The sequence below is a fragment of the Megascapheus bottae genome, chromosome 10 (genome assembly GCF_031878675.1).
Source record: "Megascapheus bottae isolate mThoBot1 chromosome 10, mThoBot2.hap1, whole genome shotgun sequence".
Lineage (NCBI taxonomy): Eukaryota > Metazoa > Chordata > Mammalia > Rodentia > Geomyidae > Megascapheus > Megascapheus bottae.
In genome coordinates, this window is record NC_143518.1 from 13,357,214 (window position 1) to 13,373,120 (window position 15,907).

At 34.2% G+C, this 15,907-nt stretch overlaps 1 pseudogene; it reads right to left on the bottom strand.

The window, feature by feature from the left end:
- Window positions 1–14,718, bottom strand: part of LOC150057614 (dnaJ homolog subfamily C member 21-like) — a 79,832-nt pseudogene extending 65,114 nt beyond the window's left edge.
- Between the last annotated feature and the right edge of the window lie 1,189 nt (window positions 14,719–15,907).

Consider the following 15,907-nt stretch of genomic DNA (forward strand, 5'->3'; position numbering starts at 1 on the left):
TCCAATCATTTCAAATATTTTGGAATTGTTTTCCAGCTCAGTTTGAGATATAGTTTAAGAAAACATTCAAGTGTATGTGAAAATAATGAGCCATAACAGAGGTAAAAATTATCATATTGGTAAGTCAGATGGTTTAATATTTTTTCCATAGAAAATTTCTCCAAGTATATCATCCTAATTTGTAAAAATTTGTTTTGGCTCTATTAGTTGTTTTTAATTTCAGATTTTCTTGTATTCTTAATGCATAGTTCCTTTTCTTCACTTGTGTTCCATTTCCCACATTTCCTCCTATATTTCTGGGGTGCAGTAACAGGAATTGGTTAAGTAACTTCTACTTTGGACGGATTTGAACTTGAAAAGTTTCTATTCACTACAGAAAAGCTGTTAAACTATCCATGTTATCCAAATAGCTGATACTTTCTTTGAAATTCTTGAAGTTAACTTTATGTTCATAAACAATTCAGAATTAATCCAATGACACAAAATAGATTTCTCTGCCCATTTGATGTACATTTTTGTATGTGTGTTTCTGGACTCTAGCATTTATTTCAATGGTTACTATAAAAATATTCAATTTTCACCTAATTTTCTTCTGTATGATACTAATTATTAGAAAATATTATTTAGAGTATAATTAAATGGATTGGTCAGGTGTAGGACTTGTAGTTTTGCACCATGCTGTAGTCATAGAAATGATAAATTCACCTGTTATTGTTGAATATTGACAAAAATGTAAATTTGTACCTTGAATATAAGTAATAAATTTGTTAAAAATAATTATTGAAGATGTTATATCAAAAATAAGACTAAGTTTTAAGGAGATCTGAATGTATATATGTATATGTATGTGTGTACACATATGTGTATATGCACATATATTTATATACAAATACATTTATATTATATATTTATATTTACATATGGATATAAATGATTAGTTTGTTTCATCTACTTTGAGACATCGCTATCTCAAAATAATTGTTTCAATAGACACTTTTATACAATTACACATTTTAAAGCATACACACATAGTAAAACATACATTGTTTTACGTGGGAGAACACTCAGTAGTCATAGAGTTAAATATCTTAAAAGCAGTTGCAATGAGGAACTATAAAATGGAACATTATTACAGTAAGGAGATTAGATACTATATTTAAGTTTTATATGTAAATATTTATGAATTCTTTCATTAGCAGCTTTCTACTTTTTACACATATACAGACACACACAGCATTTCACTATTTTCATCCTTATCATAAATAAGAAAAGTCAAACCTACAGTGTTCAATTTAATTGTATTTGGAATTGTAGTAACTTTAAACCCGTTGCAGTGCTTTTTTGTTGAAATATTTCTTGTCTTGACAGCCATTATATGCTAACTTTGTCAATTTTCCTTGTCATTTATTTCCTTCTTCCTTGCTTGTTTATCTTTTTCTGGCACAGCCCTCTTTTTTTGAAATAACTTAAGCCTTGATATTAAACTATCTCTCTTTTTTTTTTACTATAGTCTCCCCTTTAGCAATGGTATAAATTGACAAAAATGTACTCATTTCCACTCAAATGCACCTTTACTATATTTCATATTCTATCTGCAACCTTACCTATAATTGAAAGAACTTGGAATTCAACATAGATAAGCCAAGCTGATCACTCCTTTCCCTCATCTTCACTGTGATTCTTCCTATTTTATTTACTTAGGTAAGATTCTAGATTCATTCCAGTTTTGTCTCCAGAGAGCTAGCAATCGATCATGACATCTGTTTCTTTCACAAAAAAAAAAAATAGTCAATTTATCACTGAGCCTTCTCTCTTTTCTTTCCTGACATATCCTCTATCCAATCTACTTATCATTTTCCTGTATTGCCTTCTTGTAATCAGGATACTTGCAAAAACAACTTTTCCAATGTTTCATCCACACTCACTCTGTCATTTGTTCTTGATACTGATGTACTTTCCTTGCTCTCGAGTCCATGTGTTAGTACCTAACCATTTTCAAGTTTAAATAGCTTAAAGGGTTTTTTTAAAATTTTGTTTCCTAGGATAAATACTGTCTTTGACATGACTAATTTTCCTCTCCTAAATGCTAGCTTAATAAATGCACTTTTTAAAAACCTTTTCTCCATTTTAGACATTGTGGACATTTTTCATCCTTCTCTTATAAAAGATTGTACATAGATGTCCTTCACTTTGATACACAATTATGTTTGAATTAGGCTGCTCATATATATCCCACATAAACTCTTCTAAGTAGAAAAACTATTGTATTCTCATTAAGGCAAGAGGATCACCTAATTTTTGTTGTCATATGAAACTTTATGTCTTCCATCTCAAATTTAATCTCAATTACAATTTTAGCAGTATAATTTAAAATGACAAATGCAAAGAATATTTTGTTCACTTAGCTCCTGTAATTCATGACCATGCTTATTCTATGAATGTGAATTCATTTTATGCAACACATAATATAGCAATGCTTATTCTTAAACATTTGTGCATTACTTTTGGTGCTGTTGAGGCTTAAATTAAATATTGTCTAACATTTTTTGTAGTGGTTAATTGACAATGAGAATCTCCTGGCTTCAAACAATGATCCTCAAGCCTCTTGCACTTAGATTTTTTTTATTTTAGATAAAAATGTTTCATTATTTTTTGGAATTAGAGATTACTAAGAATAATTTATCTTTATCATTTAAAAGAACTAGTTATAGGGTGTTTGGCCTAGCAGTAGAGTGCTTGCCTAACATGAACGAAGACCCGGGTTCAATTCCTTGGTACCACATATATAGAAAAAAGAAAGAAGTGGTGCTGAGGCTCAAGCACTAGAGCTCTAGCCTTGAGAAAGTCCAAGGACAGTGCTCATGCCCTGAGCTCAAGCCCAGGACTGGCAAAAAAAAAAAAAGAACTAGTTATAAAGCTACCTAAAATTTCTTATCCTCTTAAAGGTTTCACATAAAACAATTGCAAATGTATAATAGAAAAATGGTTTCCTTTCTATTTCTATTTTATATAACAATTTGAAAAGTATTGATGTTAATATTTTATAAAGATCTTGATAGTGTATAGATCTACGTACCAAGAAAGATATCTGTATCCTTCTATATCTGTGTTTTCCTTTCCTTTTCATGTCCCCATATTTATTTCAGCTCTGTCACAATATCCAAACTGTGCCATCAACAAGACTGTCCAGCAACTCATTAATGGAAGGGAAAATAGGACATATAATTACATGGTATAATTATGTCACTCAACAACAACAAAAAAGATAGAATAAGCTATTATACCAGAAATCAATGGGCATGGAGATCACTATGTTCAGTAAAATTAACCAGGATCACCAAATACAGAGTGATTTTAATAATTTATGCAGTGTGAACATAAAAGGTATAGACAGTCAGAATATGTGTGTATGCAGGTATACACTCATGTGTATATGTAGTAATATGCATACACACATATATATGAATATATATAGAGAGAGAGCTACCATACTATATGTGGTTATGGGTATGTAAACTTGATTCAGTCATGACATGGAAAAAGCAAAGGGAATGAAAGAGCACTAATACTATTGGAAGACATTGTGTTTGTGTATATATAGGTCATAGCAAACCTCACTTAAAGCTGTTGTATATAGTGAGTTGGAGGATAGGGAAAGCCACAGATGAAATCAGTATCAATACATTACCCTCCGCATGTACAGAGAAATGCTAAGACTGCTGTATATTTATTGCATGTGTGAAAAAAGTGCAAAGAATAAAAGGTAACAAACACCCTATTCCAGGATAGCTATCTGTGGGAACAGTGGTTTCCTAGGAAGTAGGTAAAAGGATGAGTTTTTAAATTATTCCATATGCATGTATGTATACACATATGTATACATGCATGTGTCTACATATGTATGTCACAATAAATCTCCCTTTGTGCAACTACTACTTTATGCTAATAAATCTGCCTCTCTCTCTCACTATATATATATATATGTACATATTCTTTACCAAAATTCTATATTCCATACATGAATTCTTAGTTAAGCTAGTTGGACAAAAGGAAGTACAAGCCAAGCCCCGTGAAAAGATGAAAAGATGATAATTGAAAAGAAAATCTGACTTGAATTTGGTTGTTACCTCCATGTGGAAAAAAGGCAGTTTATAGCAGATATAAAGAACACTTCAAAAACTAAGACACCAGAAAGCCCAAATAAATTCCACTATATAAAATGAATTTGTTTTAATGTAAGTCTGAGCAGGAAATGTCATTCATTTACAAAAATGTTAGCATATTTTTAAAGCCAAAGTAGAGGATGTAATTCTTGTTTTTCTCAGTACAGCACTGAAGCAGAGAGTGCTTTTTGTACATTTGAGGCAGGACATAGTGAATCCAGGACTGAACTCTGTGGAATGGTAAGAGCGGATCTGGGAAGGCTATAATAAAAGATGCAATTGGCAGTCAAATGCAATTTTAGTACATTAACTTTACTCTGAATGTGAAGAAAATTCATTGAAATGCTTTTAGAACTAGAGACTTTTTGTGATCCAATTAATGATTTTCCAAAATTATTATAGCTACAGAGTAAATTAACAATCTTGATCAGTCCATTAATTTGGGAAAAGTGAAATAGTTTGACAGGGATTGATGGGCTCTTGTAATACTAGCTATCTCAGGGTGCTGAGATTTGAGGATTGCTCTTGAAAGCCAGTGTAGGCAGAAAGTCCATGAGACTCTTATCTCCATTTACCTAACCCCTCATTCCCCAACAACAAACAACAACAACAAGTAGAACTGTGGCTTTAGTGGAAAATGGGTAGCCTTGAGCACAAGAGCTCTGGGTCAGAACCCTAGATCCTGAATTTAAGTTCAGGACTGTGACAGAAATACGCCTACACACATCATCATCATCATCATCATCATCATCATCATCATCATCATCATCATCATCGTCATCATCACCGCTATCATTATCATTGTTATCAACATCAAGTTACATAATTCAAGAGAACTTGTGAAAGAAATTACATTTATGAAGAGTGTCCTCCAAGATTAATTTTGTATGATTAAACAAAGCAGTTTATGACTATGAAAAGTATCTCAAATATTTATCAAGAGAAGTTCAAGGAGTGTAATTAGAAATTGCATCACCAGACAAGCTAGAAAGCAGGGATCTGTCCTTAGAACATTCTCTTGAGAGTACTGACTCAGTCCCCAATTGGGTTTACTGTAGTTCTGGGTGTTCTGGTACCCAACCAACAAGACATTGTACACTTAAGTGTACACATTATCTTCTCACATTACACTGGGGGTCACACTTCCAATATAAGAACCATGACAGGACAAACAATAACCTAAAATAAATTTATAATCTCAAAATTTTAATGAATGGAACTTCAGTTCAAGCTTTTGGCAATGCTAATTTTCCTTTGGAATATCCACCTAGATCTACCTTTTTATCACTTGGTGTGTGTGTGTGTGTGTGTGTGTGTGTGTGTGTGTGTGTGTATGCATGTACTGACTGGATTATGTGTGACAATTTATTATAAGGACTCACTCATACTATCTTAAGGGCTTGCTGTATTTTACTATGTCCTCATCTTAAAACACACTTAAAGCATCCCTGTTCTCAGTTGTCACACTCTCAAATACTAGGGAATATCATAGGCATTATATTCATGATAAGAACATGATTATGTGAACTTGGAGTGGGGTGACACAATTTAAAACAATTCATAGAAAATAATTGAAAGTATAACTATAAATTTGAACCTTATAATAAAATTATATATGCAGATGTATATAATTTGCTAATTCTACAGCATCAATGCTTTAATGCTTTCATATAAAATTGCATGTGATCCATATATCACTTCTATGTGCTACAAATTGTTTTCTCTCTTATATGTAAAGCTGAAACTCTGAATAATGAAATGCCTTCGTCAATAAGTGGCAAAGTCCTTTTTTCATCCTAAAAATCTGTTTAGAACCCTTGAGAGGGGGAAAATTTAACTCAAAATGAATAATACATATGAAGCTTTGTACTGTAATAATATAGAAACTATACAATAATTTACTACATAAGACTACTTTAAAATAGTATTTCTATAACTACATAATTTTACTTTAATAATATTATATTTAGTTGAAATTTTGTGTGCTAGGCTTTTTTCTTGGTCATATTTCCATATTTTTCCTTATTCTTCAATTTTTGCTCGCAACAAGAACAGCTTATCAGTGAATTCAGTTCTCATTTCCCATTTCAAGGCCAATCACCAATTTTTCTTACTGCTGTCTTGCAGTTCTACACTTTATTTTCTATTCTAGTTGCCCTAGAATGAAAGAATACTGAAGGAGGCTGTCAAATATTCACACCTACTGACAGGCAAGGATCTAGTTATCATCAAATCTCTCTGGTTTGCAAGAAGATATAAAGGGGAAAGAAGAATTGTTATTTCCTTTTTCTATAACACATTTCCTATGAAAGGGAGTCTTCTTCTCGGTGTTAATTCCATAGTCAGAATCTAAATTCAATTGGATATCACTGAAAAATGCTACCAGCTTAATTGCCTCAAGCTTATTTCCATAAATCTGTCAAATGATAGGAAGTCAGATGTGACAGTCAGGCTAACCTCCATTTACAGATATGTTCCCAGTCTCAGTAAGACAGTATGTAAGTTTCACTCACATCATATTCATATGGTTTTTGAAAAAGAAGACAAATTATCTACTGTAACTATGGCAGAATGTTTTTGTTTTTCTAAAGCTGAAAGAATAATGAAATATATGAATATATGTCCAAATTATCTATGTTTATGTATGTGTATATATTTGTAACTATCTATATGTGTACTACTCAGTATCTACATAGAAATAAAATTTTCATACTATATTAATTCTACATGACCTTTTCCTTACCAAAGACCTATTCTAGCCTCATCCCTGTGCTAATGTTAATCCTCACTACAAAAGCAAGAAATATTGTCTTCCAATAAAAAGAAACATAGTTATCAATTTACTTAATTTTCATTTACCAACTTATTTTTATATACTGTGCTGAAATTTTGTTTAGTTTGACTTAATTAAACTTGCCTTTTATTTATTGTTTGTTTGCATGATTATTTGTTTATTTTGCCAGTCTTGGGGCTTAAACTCAGGACCTCCACACTATCATTGGACAATTTTTACCCAAGGCTAGTACTCTGCTGCTTAAGCCACACTACCACTTCTGGCTTTTCCTGTATATGTGATACCTAGGAATGGAATCCAGGGCTTTGTGCATGCTAGGCAAGTACTCTACCACTTAGGCTACACACCTCAGGTACTTTTATTTACTTATATATTTTATAGGTTTTGCTGTCTTTGTACAGCTATGTCAGAATTTTTAGCACTTTTTCTAACAAAGTATAGTGCTTACATTTTGTTTTTTGCTGTAAGGGTAAAATTTATCACTTCTCACAATACTCTGGTCCTCATCCTCTTTTTTGTTTGTTTGTTTTTTATTAAAGATTTTTTATTGTGATTAATAGAAGGGTTACATTATATTCACCAGATAGAAGATGCATACCTTCACAAACATTGATACCCATTCTCATCTTGTGGTCCCCTTTTCCCTCCTCCCTCCCCCCACTCTTCTTGATTCCCCCCTTCCCTCTCCTATTTCAAATAACCAATTAAGCATATATAAAATGTATGGGATAACCAGGTGAAATATTGTAACAATGTAAGATTACCAAGGGACAGCAAAAGAGATGAGAGATAACATAGTACATTAAGGACAACAATCACTCATTATATGGTTCTTGTTTCTATATACTGGAGGTGCTTCAGCTAGTGTCATACTATATGGCCTTATGTATCTAGATCCTGTTGTACTGTGAATCTCTGCTAGGAGAGCCCAAGCTTTCTACTAATTATGAGAAATAAAGGAAACCATTGAACCTACATTCCTTTGATTCTTGCTTACTTCACTTAATATGATTTTTTCTGTCTTTCCATTTCCTTAAAAATGGGGTGATGTTGTTCTTTCTAACAGCAGCATAGAATTCCATTATGTATAAATACATATCTTGTAGATCCACTCATCAACTGAAGGACATCTGGGTTGGTTCTATATCTTTGCTATGATAAATAGTGCTGCAATGAACATCACTGTGCTAGTGGATTTAGTATGCCCTTGTTTCTGGACAATTGGGTAACTGCCAAGTAGTCCAATGGCTGGGTCACACAGGAGCTCTATGTTAAGTCTTTTGAGGAACTGCCATACTGCTTTCCATAGTGGTTGAACGACTTTACACTCCCACCAACAGTGTAGTAGTGATCCCTCGTGGCCACATCCCCTCAAGCATTTGTTGTTATTAGTTTTCTTGATCCTGGCCATTCTAACTGGAGTGAGGTGGAATCTTAGAGTTGTTTTGATTTGCATTTCTGCACTAGAATTAACTCCAAATGGATCAAAGACCTCGAGGTAAAAGCCTACACACTCAAAACCTTACAAGAGGAATAGGAGATAAACTAGGCCTCCTCGGCACAGGTCAAAACATTCTCAATAAAGAACAAGAAACAACAAATCAGAGAAAGGTTGGATAAATGGGACTGCATTAAACTGCAGAGCTTCTATAAGGCAAGGGACATAGCTAGTAAATTAATTAGGAAGCCTACAAAATGGGAGAAGAGCTTCACTAACCATACAATGGACAGAGGTCTCATATCTAAACTATATCAACATCTCAAAAAATTGAATCATTCCAAAACTAATCTCCAAAGTAACAACCATCCCATTAAAAGATGGACCAAAACACAAAATCTCAACAGAGAAACCTTAGAACTGAACAACTATATGGAACAAATAGATCTAACAGACATCTGCAGAATATTGTACCTAGCAACAACACAATATACATTTTTCTCAGCAGCACATGGAACATTTTCCAAAATAGACCACATCTTAGGCCATAAAACAAACCTGGACAGATTCAGAAACACTGAAATTATTCCCTGCACTCTCTCAGACCACAAAGGCATCAAATTGGAACTGAACACACATCTCCACCAATGAAAACCCTGTAACTCATGGAGACTGAACAACACATTGTTGAATCAACAATGGGTCATCGAAGAGATCAGAACAGAACTCCAACAGTTCATGAAATTTAACAATAAGGAGCACACAAAATACCAACTCCTTTGGGACACAGCAAAGGTAGTACTCAGAGGAAAATTTATAGCACTGAATGCCTACAACAACAAGTTGGAAAAATTGCAAACCAACAAGTTAATGTCTCACCTTAAGCTCCTGGAAAAAGAGCAACAAACCAACCCTAACCCCAGTAGAAGGAAGCAAATTATTAAAATCAAAGCAGAATTAAATAATTTGGAATCCAAAAAAACTATAGAAAGAATCAACAAAACAAGGAGTTGGTTCTTTGAAAGAATTAACAAAATTGACAAACCCTTAGCAAATCTTACCAAAAAAAGAGGAGAGCATACTGAAATAAACAAAATCGCAGATGAAAATGGTAAAATCACAACAGAAATTACCAAGATCCAGAATATCATGAGGGAATACTTCTCAAACCTTTACACCAACAAATTTGAGAATCTAGAAGAAATGGATGAATTCCTAGCCAACATTAACATACCCACACTGAACCAAGAACTAACCCAACTAAACAGGTCTATTTCAAGCTCTGAAATAGAAATGTCAATAAGAGGCCTTCCACCTAAGAAAAGCCCAGGGCCAGATGGATTCACAGCTGAATTCTATAAGGTCTTCATAGCAGAGCTCACACCAATACTCCTCAAGCTCTTCAACGAAATTGAAAATGAAGGTTCTTTACCAAACTCATTCTATGAAGCCAGTATAACCCTCATCCCCAAACCAGACAGAGATTCATCAAAGAAAGAGAACTATAGACCTATTTCTTTGATGAACATCGATGCAAAACTTCTCAACAAAATACTGGCCAACTGTCTACAACAACTCATCAAAAAAATTATACACTATGCTCAAACAGGATTCATCACAGGGAGGAAGAGCTGGATCAACATATGCAAATCAATTAACATAATTCAACACCTCAACAGGAGAAACAACAAAAATCACAAGATTGTCTCAATAGATGCGGAAAAGGCATTTGACAAGATCCAACACCCCTTTATGTTAAAAGCTCTGGAGAAACTAGGAATCCATGGAACATTCCTCAATATAATAAAGGCTGTGTATGACAAACCCACAGCTAGTATTATATTAAGTGGTGAAAAGCTAAAGCCATTCCCTCTAAAATCAGGAACAGACAAGGATGCCCATGCTCTCCACTCCTCTTTAGCATAGTATTAGAATTCTTAGCCAGTGCAATAAGGCAAGAAGCAAGCATAAAGGGGATCCAAGTAGGGAAAGAGGAAGTAAAACTATCCCGCTTTGCAGACGACATGATTCTGTATTTAAAGAACCGTATAGATTACACTCAAGCTCCTTGTGCTGATTCAAAACTTTGGAAGGGTAGCAGGCTATAAAATTAACCCCCTCAAATCAACTGCCTTCCTCTACGCCAACAGTGAGAGGAACGAGGCAATAATCAGGAAAGAAACTCCTTTCGCAATAGCCTCAAAGAAAATAAAGTACCTAGGAATTAGCTTAACTAAGAATGTAAAAGACTTTTTGATGAAAACTTTAAAACACTAAAAAAGGAAATTAAAGCAGAACTAAGGAAATGGAAAAACCTCCCATGCTCCTGGATTGGAAGAATCAATATTGTGAACATGACAATCTTGCCAAGGGTTATCTACAAATTCAACGCAATACCCATCAATATTCCAATGGCATTCTTTAAAGAAATAGAAGAGGCAATCCAAAATTTCATATGGAATAATAAAAGACCCCATATAGCAAAAACACATCTTAGCAGAAAGAACAGCGCCGGAGGAATTTCAATACCAAACTTTAGACTCTATTACAGAGCTATAATTATCAAAACAGCTTGGTACTGGCACAAGAACAGGCCTGAAGACCAATGGAATACAATTGAAGACCCAGATATTAAACCACAGACCTATGGCCACCTAATCTTTGAAAGGGGAGCCAAAAAATAGACTGGAAGAAAGGCTGCCTCTTCAACAAGTTGTGCTGGCAAAACTGGTTAAGCACCTGCAGAAAACTGAAGTTGGATCCTTCTTTGTCACCCTGCACTAGAATTAACTCAAAATGGATCAAAGACATGGAGGTAAAAGCTGACACACTGAAAACTTTACAAGAAGGAATAGGAGATACACTAGGCCTCCTTGGCACAGGTCGAAACTTTCTTAATAAGGACCAACAATCAGAGCAAATAAGAGAAAGCCTGGATAAGTGGGACTGCATTAAACTGCAGAGCTTTTGTATGGTAAGGATATAGCTTGTAAATTCATTAGTAAGCCCACAGATTGGGAGAAGATCTTCACAAACCAAACTATGGACAAAGGCCTCATATCTAAAATATATCAAAGCTCAAAAAATTGAATCACTCCAAAAGTAATCTCCAAAGTAACAACCATCCCATTAAATAATGGGCCAAAGACTTAAAGAGAGTCTTCTCTGAAGAAGAAACAAAAATGGCCTATAGTCATATGAAGAAATGCTCAACACCTCTGGTCATAAAAGAAATGCAAATCAAAACAACTCTCAGATTGCACCTCACTCCAGTTAGAATTGCCAGGATCAGGAAAACAAATAACAACAGATGCTGGAGGGGATGTGGCCAGGAGGGATCCCTACTAAACTGTTGGTGGGAGTGCAAACTCGTTCAACCACTATGGAAAGCAATATGGCAGTACCTCAAAAGGCTAAACAGAGCTCCCCTATGACCCAGCAATTCCACTACTTGGCATTTACCCAACCATCCAGAAACTAGGACATACTAAATCCATTACCACAACAATGTTCATTGCAGCATTATTCACCATAGCAAAGATATGGAACCAACCTAGATGTCCCTCAGTTGATGAGTGGATTAACAAGTTGTGGTATATGCACACAATGGAATTCTATGCTGCTGTCAGAAAAAACGACATCCCCCCATTTGCTAGGAAATGGAAAGTCTTAGAAAAAATCATATTAAGTGAAGTAAGCCAGACTCAAAGGAAATTAGGCTCACTGGTTTCCCTCATTTGTCATAATCAGTAGAAACCTTGGGCTCTACTAACAAAGAACTGCAATAGAGCAAAACCTTGATACATAAGGCCATATAGTATGAAGCTAATTGAAAAGACCTCCAAGATATTGAAACCAAAGCCATACAATGAATGATTTTTGTCCTTATTGTACTATGTTAACTCTCATCTCTTTTGCTGTCCCTTCGTTATCTCATATTGTTACAGTATCTCACTTAGTTATCTGATATATTGAATTTATTTATATTTGGTTATTTGAAATTGAACAGGTAAGAGGGGAAAAGCAAGACGGGGTGGGGGAGGGGTGGAGGGGAGAGTAATGGGGAGCAAGACATGTGAAAGGGTATCAATATATGTGAATTAATGCACCTTCTATCTGGCAAATATCATGTAACCCTTTTATTAATTACAATCAAAAAAAAAAAAGATGGGCCAAAACTTAAAGAGAGTCTTCTCTGAAGAAGAAATAAAAATGGCCTATAGACACATGAAGAAATGCACGGCATCTCTGATCATAAAAGGTCTTCATCCTCTTTAGTGAGATTATTTCTTTTTTAATGTATTTAAATTCTCCTCTCATGTTCTTAATTTCTTTGAAGTAACTTTTCCTCCAAAATCATTTATTTTTAAGTACATATAGTGAGTTGCACTGTAAGTTGCATAGTAAGTTGCACTTTAAGATTATATGTTTAAATATGCATATCATTATATTTTAATAATTATAAAATTGTTTTATTCTAAAACATACAAATAATTATTTATATTCTTCCCCTACCAGTAATTACTCCTCTTTTGCAATTCATGGAAAATACATAATTTTTTACATTGCCTTATTGTTCTTGCTCATCAAAACTAATATACTTGAAATAAAATTATGATTATAGCAAGTAATCATCTTTCATATAACAAAGTATAGGTCTTTCATGTCTCAGTAGTTCAAGACTTTTATTATTATTTTTATTATGATTAATAGAGGGGTTACAGTTATAGTCTCCAGAAACACACTCATAGATACCCTTTCTCATGTTTTTGTCCCCATTTCCTTCTCCCAACCCCCTCCCCTCATCTTTTTCCCCATCCCCTTTTTCCATTTGAAATAAACAGATAAATGTATATACAATATACCAGATTACAATGTAAGATACTGCAGCAATATGATAATAACCAAGGGACAACAGAAGAGATGAGAAAAAAACATAATACATTAAGAAGAACATTCACTCATTGCATAGGTCTTCTTTCCATATCCTGGAGGTCTTTTCATTTAGCCTCATCCTATTTGGCTTTTTGTATCTAGGTTTTGAGCAATTGTCATTTTTTTGTGGGTCATGGAGCTTGAACTTGGATTGGGCACTGTCCCTGAGCTCTTCACTTAACGTTATATACCTATCCTTGAGCCAAGCTCCACTTCTAGTGGTTAATTGGAGATAAGAATCTCAAGTCCTTTGAGTCTGGCTTACTTCACTTAATATAATCTTTTCTAAGTCAGTTTCCCTCATTTGTCTTAATCAGTAGAAACCTTGGGCTCTCCTAGCAGAGATTTGCAATAGAACAAAACCTTGATACAAAAGGCCATATAGTAGGATGCTAAATGAAAGGATCTCTAGGATATAGAAACATAAGCCATATAATGAATGATTGTTCTTAAGGTACTATGTTATCTCTCATCTCTTTTGCTGTCCCGTGGTTATCTCATATTGTTACAGTATCTCACTTTGTTATCTGATATATCGGATATATTTGTATTTGGTTATTTGAAATTGGATAGGGAAGGGGGGAAAACAAGATGAGGGGTGGGGGTGGGGGGGAAAGAAATGGGGACCAAGACATGTGAAAGGGTATCAATGTATGGGAATTAATGCACCATCTATCTGGCAAATATCATGTAACCCTTCTATTAATTACAATAAAAATATATGAAAAAAAGAATCTCAAGTCCTTTAGTGCCTGGGCTGGCTTTTTACCTTGATTCTCAGATCTCAGCCTCCAGAGTAGCTAGGATTACAGGCACAAGCCACAACGTCCAGCTAATAGTTCATGATTTTTGTACTGAATAATGTTCCATTTTAGGAATATACCAGACTTAGCTTTTTTATATCATCTATTAAGGAAACTACAAGATGTTTGAGGTGCTTTTACTTAGAAATAAAAATCACCATAATATTTTGTTCATAAATTTTATTGTAATAATTGAAGGGTTACATTATATTTGCCAGATAGAAGATGCATTACTTCCCAAACATTGATACCCTTTCTAATGTTTTGGTCCCCATTTCCCTCCCTCCTACCCCTGCCCTCATCTTGCTTTCCCCTATTCCCTATCCTATTTCAAATAAACATGTATACAATATATCAGATAACAAGGTAAAATACTGTAACAATATGAGATGACCAAATGAAGCAAAAGAGATGACCACAGACACTCATTATATGGCTTTTGTTACTATATCCTGCAGTTCCTTTCATTTAGTGTCATACTATATCTAAAATCAGTAGAATTAACAACTAACCTAGAATGAATTCACAGATGCCCTCCACCGTTCCACACATTCGAAGAACCCGTTTTTGCTGTGTTGCAAACATCTGCTAGAAGAACTCACGTTTTCTACTGATTATGACAAATGAGGGAAACCATTGAACCTATGTCCTTTGAGTCTGGCTTAAATCACTTGATATGATTTTTTCTAAGTCTTTCCATTTCCTTATAAACAGGGCGATGTCATTCTTTCAGATGGCAGCATAGAATTCCATTGTGTGTAAATACCACATCTTGTTGATCCAATCATCAACTGAGGGACATCTGTATATATTATTTGTTGAGGAGTCTGTTTAGATTTTTAAATTATTATTGTAAAGTTGATGTACAGAGGGGATGCAGTTACTTAAGTCAGATAAAGAGTACTTTTTTGGTACAGAGTCACTCTTTCCTTCCAAAAGTTGTAGTTGGATTTTAACATAGTGTCCAGTGACTAGCACCATTGCTGTGCTTCCTCATTAAACTGCCCCAAACAGATCAATTTACAAACAAGAAAAAAGGTACAGAAAACAAAAGCAGCAGTGAAGGGATATAAAAGAAAAAAGAAAAACTTTTTGATTCCATGTCTTGAAGTTTATTTTGATAAAGTTTAGGTCTTTTGGCTCATTTTCTTCAATTAAATCATCTTTTTTATTATTTGCATTCTTGTATTTTACCTACTTTCTTCTCAATATGTATTTAGTTATATTGTTTCTCACTTCACAATGGTCAACAAAAATTATGCTAGTCCAAGAGTTAGAGGCTACTTTGTCTTTCATTCTGTACCACTACTATGTGCTTTCCTTCCTTCCTTCCTTTCTTCCTCTTTCCTTCCTACCTTCCTTCCTTCCTTTCTTCCTCCCTCCCTCCCTTCCATCTTTTCTTTCATTCTTTATTTGTAATGGAATGGCAGAACTACTCGTAGTGAGATAATTTTTCTTTTGTTTATTAATTTTCTATTGCTCTTATTAAAGAAATGTACAAAGGAGTTATAGTTCCATAAGTCTAGTTATTAATGCAATGCATCTTGTATAATGTTTCTGCTTCTTTCATTTCCCTTATCTTTCCTTCTCTGGCTCTACTGACAAGATAACACAATTCATCTTTTACATTGTATACATTAAATATAGGAACGCTTTTCTCACCATTCCTTTACTATTACCTTTCTAACAAGAACTGGTTGCCCCATACAAAGAAACCTACATATGTTTATCCAGTATTTTAGACTACATTCAGTCTTCTCTATATTATATTCAG